The sequence below is a fragment of the Martes martes genome, assembly GCF_963455335.1.
Source record: "Martes martes genome assembly, chromosome: 12".
Classification (NCBI taxonomy): Eukaryota; Metazoa; Chordata; class Mammalia; order Carnivora; family Mustelidae; genus Martes; species Martes martes.
Window position 1 is genome coordinate 89,343,186 of NC_137900.1, and position 8,649 is coordinate 89,351,834.

Sequence of the window (8,649 nt, forward strand, 5' to 3'; positions counted from 1 at the left end):
TCCTATTTTCTTGGAATTTACACTTGTGCTTTGACAACGTACACATGAGGGTAAAAAGTGCTTGCAAGAGGCACGAGGTCATTATGGGGAGGAGGTGCTGGCCACTGGTGAGACAGAGAGTGGGGTGGGGGGGAGAAAGTGGTGAGAAAAAGCCACACCCCATTCCTCTCACATGGAAGAACACAAATAACTGTTTTTGTTTTAGATTTTATTGATTTTTGAGAGAGAGAGAGCACAAGAGGGGGAGGGAGGGTCAGAGGGAGAAGCAGACACCCTGCTGAGCAGGGAGCCCGATGTGGGACTCGATCTCAGGACTCCAGGATCATAACCTGAGCTGAAGGCAGTTGCTTAACCAACTGAGCCACCCAGGTGCCCACAAATAACGGCTTTATTCGACAAAAGTTAACTGGTTGCCTACAAGGAGCCAAGTGCCGGGTGTGGAATAAAGCAGGGGAAGGGACTTAAAGAAGGACGGGGGTACATCTGGGAATGAACACTTTATCCAGAGCAGGCAAGGATGGCCTCCTGGAGGAGGTGCCATTTGAGATGGAAGGTCACTTTGACCTTAGCCTCAGGTCAAGACAGAGTGACGGTAAAGCAAGTGGGTATTCACGGTTCTAAGATGTATATGGTACAGTCCCCGTTATACAGATTACAAACAAGCCAACAGCCGATGTTCAGAAAGAAGGAGTGATTGGCCACACAGCTGAGGATATGGATTTGTTTTGTTTTTTAGGAAGCAAACCAGAACGCAGACACAAAGTGACCTTCCATTGGTTACCTTGTAAAATTTATGATGTATTTATTCTGGGCCACAGTTTAATTCCATAGGATAATTTTGGGAACTATCTTTTGAGTGTCATGGCCCATAAAAATCAAACTATACTTGGGGTTCCTTGGTGGCTCAGTGGGTTAAGCATCCAACTCTCGATTTCAGCTCAGGTCATGATCCTGGGGTCCTGGGATTGAGCCCCACGACAGGTACCATGTCGGGCTCCATATCAGACACTGTGCTCAGCAGAGTTTGCTTGAGGATTCTCTCCCCCTCCCGCTCTGCCCTTCCTCTGGCTCATACTTTCTCTCTCTAAAATTAACCAATCAATCAATCAATTCATGTTTTTAAAAAAATCAAACTAACCTCTATCCTTTGAAGATAGATTTGATTTTTCTATAAGATTTTATTTTTTAAGCAATCTCTACACCTAATGTGGGGCTCAAACTCACAACCCCAAGATCAAGAGTCACAGGCTCTACCAATGGAACCAGCCCAGGGCCCCAAAGATGGACCTGATTTTGAGAGTCAGGATTTAGCCAGAGACAAAATGAATGATTATGTTGGGACCCAGCAAAGTGATCTCTTTTGATCTATAAAATGGATTGTGAACATGACTTCTGTTCCAGTTCATTGGGAAGAATAAACCCATAAGAATGCCCAATAAATTTCCTAAAATTAAAGAATAATGAAAGAGGCCAGGCCCTACTACATAGTAAGAAGTAGACAAAAATAAAGCCAGAAGTAAAAGACAACATACTGTAAGATTTAATTTGTGTGAAATGTCCAGGAAAGGCAAATTTATAGAGACAGAAAGTAGTTTCAGTGGTTGCCTGGGGCTGGGGGTGGGGATGAGCATGAGGTTTCTTTTAGGGGTAATGGAAATATTCTAAAATCAGATTGTGGTGATGGTTCTACAGTTTTGTAAACTTACTAACAATCACTGAATTGTATGCTTAAAATGAATGAAATATGTGGCATGTAAATTATACTTAAATAAAGCTGTTAAGTCAGAGAGAGAAATAGTCCAAGAAAAATAATCTAAAGAACATGGAATTGAATTGGAATCACAGATATCTGTTCAATAGAAAAGCAAGCCCAGAACCAGCTATGCGTAAGAATACATTTAATGTATGTCAGAGGCAATACCTACATTGTTCAGTAAATGATGTTACCTTCCTAACACTGCAAGCTCTCACACTCCACTCATCTATGAGATGTGAATGATGGGCTACATTGTTTTAATCTCTGCAAACCTAAGGTCTAGCTCAGTGCTAGAAACATATAATATCCATTCTAGGGCCCCCTGGGTGGCTCAGTCAGTGAAGAGTCTGCCTTCAGCTCAGGTCATGATCCCAGGGTCCTGGGAAGGAGCCCCAAGTTGAGCTCCTTGCTCAGTCAGGATCCTGCTTCTCCCTCTGCCTGCCTCTCCCCCTGCTTGTGCTCTCCCACACTCTCTCCCTCTTTGACAAATAAATAAATAAAATCTTTAAAAAATATAACATCCATTCTGTCAAAGTCTGAGTTGTCAATTCCTTGCAATTTTCAAAGGCTCAGAACAAGAATTCTAATTTAAAAAAATATGTATTTGAAAGAGAGAACGAGAGAGAGAGCATGAGCAGGGGGAGGGGCAGAGGGAGAAAGAAAAGCAGACTCCCCCCAACTAACTCCCCCCCAGCTGAACAGGGAGCACAAAATGGGGCTTGATTAACCAACTGAGCCACCCAGTCACCCCTTGAACTCATTTTTTTAAAAAACTCTAACAACTTTGGGGGGTGCCTGGGTGGCTCAGTGGGTTGAAGCCTCTGCTTTCAGCTCGGGTCATGATCCCAGGGTCCTGGGATCAAGCCCCGAGTCGGGCTCTCTGCTCCTCGGAGAGCCTGCTTCCTCCTCTCTCTCCCTGCCTGCCTCTCTTGCCTACTTGAAACCTCTGTCTGTCAAATAAATAAATAAAATCTTAAAAAAACAAACAAACAAACAAACAAACAAAAAACCTCTAACAACTTTGGTACACCTGGGTGGCTCAGTCGGTTAAGCCTCCCACTCTTGATTTCAGCTCAGGTCATGATCTCAGGGGGAAAGGATCAAGCCCTGTGTTGGGCTCTGCATTTAGCACCCGCCAACTTGAGATTCTCCCTGCTCAGTGGGGAGCCTGCTTCTCCCTCTGCTTCTGCCTGCCACTGTGCCTGCTTGTGCTCCGTCTCTGTCTCCATCAAATAAATAAAATCTTTAAAAAAAAAAGATTTTATTTATTTATTTGAGAGAGAGGGAGATGGACAAGCCAACTCCCCGCTGAATAGGGAGCTCAATGTGGGGCTCAGTCCCAGGACCCTGAGATCATGACTTGAGCCAAAGTCAGATGCTTAACTGACTGAGCCACCCAGGTGTCCCAAGAAGGTCTTACCTTATTATTTGTATTTTGTTCATAGAACTTGTAGTCATTGCTACCTGGCATGTATTAGACAACAAATATTGACCGAGTGCATGGATGAGTGTGATTCCACATAAGCAAATTTTCTTCTAATATGGTAATTCTAGCATTTCTTTTTTGTCAACATTATGGCTTGTAGCACAAATTCTTTTTTTTTTTTTTAAGATTTTATTCATTCACTTGACACAGAGACAGAGATCACAAGTAGGCAGAGAGGCAGACAGAGAGAGGGGGAAGCAGGCTCCTCACTGAGCAGAGAGCCCGATGTGGGGCTCGATCCCAGGACTCTGAGATCATGACCCGGGCCAAAGGCAGAGGCTTAGCCCACTGAGCCACCCAGGCGCCCCTGTAGTGCAAATTCTACTGAAAGAAATGTGTCATGTAAACAGTTACTTGGGTAAAGTTAAACTCTATGAACCTCAAAGTTATTTGGGGAGGGATGGTATGTGTTATGTCCATCTTGATGTTTGCCATCACTTTTTAAAAATTAAAAAAAAATTTAAGAATGCTGTATGCCCAACCTGAGGCTTAAACTTATAATCCCAAGATCAAGAGTTGTGTGCTCTACGGACTGAGCCAGCCAGGGGCCCCTGCCATTGCTTTTAACCAGAGATTTCTCATAAAAAATAGATACTTGATATGTATTGAATTGAAAGAAAAATGTGTTGGATTAACTGATCAATTTGATCAATTTGGGGGTAAAAGCCTAATTATATCTTTGCTTCACATCATATCCCAGAATGAATTCAGATAGGTTATAATTTATAGCATTAAAAAGGAAGATATACCAATACAAGAAGAAAACACAGGTGATGATTTGCAATAGCCTGGGATGGAGGAGTCTCTCTCAGTGTCTCCAAAGGCAGAAACCATTGAAACAAGAAGAAAAAGAAGATGAAGAAGAAGGGTGGTGGGGAAGAGGAGGAGGAGGAGGAGGAGGAGGGGGAGAAGAAGGAGAAGGAGGGGTAAGGGATGGGGAGGGGAGGAGGGAGAAGCGGAGGGGAAGGAGGACAAGAAGGAGGAGGAGGAGAAAGAGAGAAGGACAAGAAGAAAAGAAAAAATTGAGAGCCTTGATTACATAAACACATGATACTTTAGTGAGTCTTCCCCAGAATTAAAAGGTCACTAAAAATACAGTGAGTAGCAAATAACCTAAGGAAAAATATTTTGCTATATATAACAGAGAAGGTTTATATGCTTAATACATAAAATACACTTATAAATTAACAAAGAAACATCCCAACAGGAAATTGGGAAAATTGATATGAATGGACTATTTACAAAAGAAGAAATATCGGGGCATCTGGGTGGCTCAGTGGGTTAAGCCTCTGCCTTCGGCTCAGGTCATGATCTCACGGTCCGGGGTTCGAGCCCCACATCGGGCTCTCTGCTCAGCGGGGGAACCTGCTTCCCCCTCTCTCTCTGCCTGCCTCTCTGCCTACTTGTGATCTCTCTCTCTGTGTCAAATAAATAAATAAAATCTTTAAAAAAGAAGAAGAAGGGGTGCCTGGGTGCCCAGTGTGTTAAAACCTCTGCCTTTGGCTCGGGTCATGATCCCAGAGTCCTGGGATCAAGCCCTGCATCGGGCTCTCTGCTCTGTAGAGAGCCTGCTTCCTCCTCTCTCTCCCTGTCTGCCTCTCTTCCTATTTGTGATCTGTGTCTGTCAAATAAATAAATAAAATCTTTAAAGAAGAAGAAGAAGAAGAAATATCATCAGAAAAGAAGCATAAGAGAGGTACCTGGGTAGCTCAGTCAGTCAAGCATCTGCCTTTGGCTAGGGTCATGATCCCAGGATCCTGGCATAGAGCCCCAGCTTGGGCTCCCTGCTCAGAGGGGAGCCTGCTTCTCCCTCTCCCACTCCCCTGCTTGTATTTCCTCTCTTGCTGTCTCTCTCTCTGTGTCAAATAAATAAGTAAAATCTTTAAAAATTAAAAAAAAAAAGAGAGTAAACACAGCTTAAATTTCCATTGCTGACATTTAAATAAATCATAGCGCATTTAGGGGCACCTGGCTGGCTCGTTGGGCTAAGCACATGACTCTTGATCTTGGGGTTGTGACTTTGTGCCCCAAGTTGGGCTTAAAAATTACTCAAACATAAAGTCTAAAGAAAAATAAAAATGCACAGGAATATACATTATGTGACATAAATGTTATGTTATGTAGGTAGGTTGTAATAGTAGTTGCTATGTGTTGGTGTAGAACTTTGCTTATTTTAATGTTCTAAATTTTAATACAAATACTATTACGGGGGTGCCTGGGTGGCTCAGTGGGTTAAGCCTCTGCCTTCGGCTCAGGTCATGATCTCAGGGTCCTGGGATCGAGTCCCGCATCGGGCTCTCCGCTCAGCAGGGAGCCTGCTTCCTCCTCTGTCTCTCTACCTGCCTCTCTGCCTACTTGTGATCTCTGTCTGTCAAATAAATAAATAAAATCTTTAAAAAAATACTATTACGATAACTTTTTAATGAGTACTAAGGAGCCAAAGCACAGCATGGGGGGCAATGAAAGAGGACCAAGTGACTTTCAGGCCCTGGCATCCAGTTAAGAAAAATGATTGTCTTAATACAAGTGCTCCCTCTGTGCTGAGAAGTATGAAGGAAAATCTACCAGGAGATGGCCAGAGATGATCTCCTGAGGTTCTAGGAGTCTCAGAGACAAGTTTTGCTGTGTTCTGGGCTTACCCAGCAATGAGGCTCTGGGTAGCCATTTGTTTGCATCATACTAATGCCAAAAGTTGTACACAGGAGTCAGAAAGACAGAGGTTTGAATCCTAACTCTTCTATCCCTTTGATTCTGGGACCAGATTCTTTGATTATTGACTCTTCATTTTGGTTTGATCCTCCCATCTGCAAAATAAGGACATGATACTGTCCTGGCAAGGATGATAGGGGGTTCAAAAGGATAATGCTTAGTGAATACCTTTCATACCGCTAATGCTCAATAAACGGTAGCTATTTATAGCTACCCTCTGGTGCACACAGATAACTAAACAATAGGGAGTTCTGGATATTTTGGAAACTCCTGATTCCCAGAAGGAGCCTGGCCTCAGGGTTACAGAACATCATGAGCCTGTCAACCTTTGGTTGGGTTGGAGAGAGGCCATTTGCCTGTCCCACACCTTGCCTGCAGCTGTCCTGGAACGAAGCAGAGTTGCACAGTTGCCTAGTTACACCTCTGGAAATCCAGGAAATTAAAATTTTGGAAGCCGTAGAGGAAAGGAAAGGTGGGGTCGGGCATGTTTGAATGTAAGCTGACACGTACCAAGTGGGTGCTGTATTTAGGTGATCTGAATGACTCTAAGTATTGGAGCTCAGGTAATCTTTGGTTGCTGTTATTGTCATTTAAAACAATTTATTTTTTAACTAATCTCTACATTGAACATGGGGCTCGAACTCAAGACTCCAAGGTTGAGAGTCACCTGCTCGACCGAACTAGCTAGTCAGGCACCCCTGTTTTGTTCTCTTTTAGTTTTACTTATTTGAGAGAGAGAGAGGATGCACACAAATGGCAGTGGGGGGGGGGCGGGGAGCAACAGAGTGGGAGAAAGAGGGACAAGAAGACACTTGCTGAGCTTGGAGCTTAACTCAGGACTTGATCCCAGGACCCTGAGATCATGACTCAAGCTGAAGTCAGATGCTTAATGGACTGCGCCACCCAGGCACACACCCCCCCCTTTTAAAAACACATAATATATTCAGAAGGTACACAATTCAAAATGTACCACAAAATAAAGAATGAAGCATTTCCCTCTTATTTCTGTCTTCTCATTTGTCACCACCCAGTCCCCTCCTCAAGGAGGGTGGGTTATGGCCTTCATGGGAGTCCTTCAAGAGCTGTATTATAGGCATACAGGCAAATAAGTGAATATGTATATTTTTAATTTTTTAAAAAAGATTTTATTTATTTATTTGACAGAGATCACAAGTAGGCAGAGAGGCAGGCAGAGAGAGAGGGGGAAGCAGGCTTCCTGTTGAGCAGAGAGCCTGATGTGGGGCTTGATCCCAGGACCTTGAGATCATGACCTGAGCGGAAGGCAGAGGCTTAACCCACTGAGCCACCCAGGTGCCCCGAGAATATGTATTTTTTAAAAAGATTTTATTTATTTATTTGACAGATAGAGATCACCTGTAGGCAGAGAGGTAGGCAAAGAGAGAAGGATGGGAAGTAGGCTCCCCGCTGAGCAGAGAGCCCAATGTGGGGCTCAATCCCAGTACCCTGGGATCATGACCTGAGCCGAAAGCAGAGGCTTTAACCCCCTGAGCCACCCAGGCGCCCCTGTATTTTTTTTCTTAACACAAATGGTAACATACTAACCACTTGGTATAGGATTTTGCTTATTTCTTAACACAATGGTAACTTTTTCTTAACACAAAAGGTAACATACTAACCACTTGGTATAGGATTTTGCTTATTTCACTTAGCTATGGCTCTGGTTCCCTATTTGGTTTGATGGTTGTAAGGCATTCCATGGTTTGGATATACCCTTTGGTCCCCAGGAGCCTATAGAAGCTGTTAGGCTGTTTCCAATATTCTGCTTTTACAATGTTGCAAATGAGGGACATCTGGTTGGCTCTGGAGCCCTCGGGGAAGCAGGGACTCATGATTTAGGGTCAGGTCAGGATCTCAGGGTCTTGAGATCCATTCAGAATCTGTGGTTTAGCATCTTTCTCTCTCTCTTCCTCTGTGCCCCCCTCGGATGCCCCCTGCTAGCAAAGGTGAGTGGGGCTCTTGCACCCCCCCCAACTCTCTCTCTAAAAATAAACCAATAAACAATGTTGCAAATGAATTGTTTCATACAGGTGGCATCTCCCTGCAATACAATGAATCTGTAGGACAAATTCCTGGAAGGAGAAATTCTGGGTCAAGGGTAGGTACTTTTGCACTATCATAGATATTCTCATGGCTAAATTGCCCTCCAAAGGAGTTCTATCTCTTTAAGCTGCTGCTAATAAGGAGAGTACCTCTCTTCACACCTTCTCCCAGGTGTTTCCAACTTCCGGATCTCAGGTTGGTAAGTTTAAAAACAACAACAAAAAAAGAATCTCAAGGAAATTCCAGTTTGTCTTATAAGACACCTCTGGGCTACTCTTCATTTAGGCCCTGCTTTGTTCTAGGGACCCATCCAGTGCTCCATCCTGTCAGTACACCCGGTTGTGGCTGCTATAAGCAAGGAATTTTGAGTTTGCCCCTCAGCTTCCAGAGGTGTTCTTTGCTGATACTCCCAGAAACATGCAGCCAAGGCGCCTTGTCCTTTCTTCCTGCACACAACCCGTTTCTTTTCCACTCCTTTGGCCAGCCAGCCACCTATTCTGTGGTTTGGGGTTTAGCAGACTCCCAGTTTCAGCAAAAGAGAGTTTTCATGTTTTTTTCCTATACAGCTTTTGGACAGTTTCAGAGGTAAAAACAGTGAAAAGATGACTCTTTGTCCACAAATTGAAAATCCTAAAAT